Source organism: Mustela putorius, unplaced genomic scaffold (assembly GCF_011764305.1).
Source record: "Mustela putorius furo isolate JIRA1106 unplaced genomic scaffold, ASM1176430v1.1 tig00003901_pilon_pilon_pilon, whole genome shotgun sequence".
NCBI classification, from domain to species: domain Eukaryota; kingdom Metazoa; phylum Chordata; class Mammalia; order Carnivora; family Mustelidae; genus Mustela; species Mustela putorius.
The window spans coordinates 22,435,133-22,438,533 of NW_025422049.1; the positions used below are offsets into that span (position 1 = coordinate 22,435,133).

Below are 3,401 nucleotides of genomic sequence, written 5' to 3' on the forward strand. Positions count from 1 at the left end.
TAAGAAAAGTAGGAATCACAAAATCAGTAAAAAGTAGTATTTCTGTAAAAATAAGTCAAGGGATTCATGAACAGGTGTTAAATATAACACCATACACCTAAAATGCTGGGGGAGAGGAGTAAAAATGGATTGAAGCTGAAGCGACCATCAACTTAATATAGACTGCTGCATGTATAAGATGTTCTACACACATGTCCATGGCTTCCATCAACACCACTGGGAGTGTCCACCTGCCATTCCCTAGTATGGCAACATCCTCACAGTACCATCAACTGCTAAGTGACTATGGGCTACCATCTCTAGGCTACAGCCAGGGAACTGAGAACAGCCAGGTACCCCAAGGCAAATATGCTGAGTAGGCTGAGTTGCTAGCCATCATTCAGGAGTTGGGGGGAGGAAATTAGACCCATATATGCAGGGAGGAAGGGTGCCATGAAGAGAGTATAATGAGGCATTATTCATACCAGAGGGCTGGTGTGAGAGTGCTTGGTCAAAACTGAATGGAATGCCAGATCCTAGCTGCCTGTTAGTGCAAAAGATTTTCCATCTTCTTCCAAAGTGAGAAGTTACAGCTCATCCACCATGTTCAGATGAGACTCTTGTTTTCAAAATGGTAACAGTTTGGTTTCTCCTTCCCATATCCCTCCCATAGTTCAAGAGGCTCTGAGACTGAGAAATATTTTGCAGCTGACTAGGATTTACATTTTGAATAGCTGGAACTACCCAGGATTTTTTAAAAAAGTATTGATTTGAAAGATGCACATAAAAGATACTTATCTCACAGCAAAAATAATAGTGTCTCCCTTTTATCCTATCTTTTAAACACAGTCATGTTACCCAGATTATTCTTTGTTCTTTTTCATAAGCTGATACAACAACTCTGAGGGTTTTGTTTTTAGTGCGTATGTTTGCCACATGCTGTGGATTCCATTTAATGTAACTTCTTTTGTGCTTAAGCATTTGCTTGTATGACTATCAGTGCTTTAACGTCAGTTTTAAAAATGCACAAGTTATAAAATGCAGAAGAAAGAGCAACCTACTAAATCTAACCTAATAAGAACCCCTGAACATTCTTCTATTAAGACAGCATATGGATTTCAGTTACACCTTTCCTGTAAATTGATCCAAACATCTGGAAGAAAATGCGTAAGACCATTCACATCTTTGTATGCATTTATTACTCAATGTAATAAAACTTATTTTCATTAGCAATAAAAAAGACATTATATACAAACTGAATGGTAAAAACAAATCAAAAACAAATGATAGATATGCAAAAAATAAAGAGAAAGGAATCCAAGTATATCACTAAAGAAAGCCAGCAAACCATGAAAGAGAGCAAGAGAAGAAAGGAACAGAGAAGAACTACAAAAACAAACACAAAATGGCAATAAATACATACCTACCAATATCAACATAATGAAGGCCATGTATAAACAGCCCACAGCCAGCTTCATACTCAATAAAGAAAAATAAAGTTTTTCCCCTAACATCAGGATCAAGACAAGGGTGTCTACTCACCACTTTTTTAAAAAAATGTTTTATTTATTTATTTACGTATTTGACAGACAGAGATCACAAGCAGGCAGAGAGGCAGGCAGAGAGCTGGTGGGGGGGGGGAGGGCAGGCTCCCCACTGAGCAGAAAGCCCGATGCATGGCTTGATCCCAGGACCCTGAGACCATGACCTGAGCCGAAGGCAGGGGCTTAACCCCCTGAGCCATCCAGGTGCCCTCAACTCATAACTTTTATTCAACACAGGAAGTCCTAGCCACAGCAATGAGACAATAAAAAGAAATAAAAGGTACCCAAATTGATAAAACTTTCTCTATTTGCAGATGACATAGAAAACTCTAGGACTCCACCAGAAAACTACTGGAACTGTTAAATGAACTCAGTAAATTTGCAGGATACAAAATCAATGTACAGAAATCCACTGCATTTTCTACACACTAATAATGAAGCAGCATAAAGAGCAATTAAGAAAACAATCCGATTTACATTTGCACCACATAACAACATATCTAGGAATAAACTTAATCAAAGGGGTGAAAGAACTCTACTCTGAAAACCAAAAAACACTGATGAAAGATATTGAAGATGGCACAAAGAAATGGAAAGACATTCCATGCTCACAGATTAGAAAAATAAATACTGTGAAAGTATCTACATTACCCAAAGCAATTACACATACACATTTAATGCAATCCCTATCAAAATACCAACAGCATTTTCCACAGAACTAGAACAATCGCAAAATTTGTATGGAACCAAAAAGACCCTGATTAGCCAAAGCAATCTTGAAAAAGAAAAACAAAACCGAAGTATCACAATTTCAGACTTCAAATATGTATTGATCAAAAGAGTATGGTAATGACCCAAATACAGACACATAGATCAATGAAACAGAACAGAAAACCCCCAAATAACCCCCCCCATTATATGGTCAATTAATCTTTGACAAAGGAGGTAAGAAGATACAATGGGAAAAAGAGTCTTTTCAACAAATGGTGTTGGGACGACTAGACAGCTACAAGCAAAAGAATGAAACTGGACCACTTTCTTACATTATACACACATATACATACATATATGTGTGTATTGTATGTATACATATGGACACACACATACACATATATGTGTGTGTTGTGTGTATATATGTGTGTTTATTGTATTTATGTGTGTGTGTATATATATATGTATATATATATAGAAATATTATTCAGTCAAAAGAGAATGAATTCTTGCCATTTGCAATTACATAAATGGATCTAGAGAGTATAATGTTAAGTGAAATAAGCAGTCAGAGAAAGAAAAATACCATGTGATTATACTTATGTGGAATTTAAGAAGCAAAATAAATAAGGGGAAAAAAGAGACAAATCAAGAAACAGTCTCTTAGGTATAGAGAACAAACTGATGGTTACCAGAGGTGAGGTGGGTAGGAGCATGGGTGAAATAGGTTAAGGGGATTAAGAGTATACTTAACTTGGTGATTACTAAGTAATACAGGGAATCGTTGAGTCACTATACTGTACAACTGAAACTAGTATAACATTGTACGTCACTCACTGGAATTAAGATTTTAAAAAAGAGAAGAAACATACACTACAACAAGTAACTGGATAACATATTTGAAAGTCACCAAGAGATACACAAATGTCAAATAAGCACATGAAAAGATGCTGAACATCACTAGTCATTAGGGAAATGTAATCCCACTAAGCCCCTCTGAGAATGGATACAATAAAAATATTGATTATACCATGTTCCGACAGGGCTGTGGAGGATGCAACTCCCATCCATACACTTCTGGCGGCAATGAAAATTAGTGCAACCTTTTTGGAAAACTGTTCGCTTGTTCCCATATGATTCTATTCTGTATACCATATTATCCAGTTT

General features: G+C 36.6%; 1 pseudogene; it reads left to right on the forward strand.

The window, feature by feature from the left end:
- The first annotated feature begins 245 nt into the window (after window positions 1-245).
- Window positions 246-519, forward strand: LOC101685419 (annotated as a pseudogene).
- Window positions 520-3,401: the final 2,882 nt, after the last annotated feature.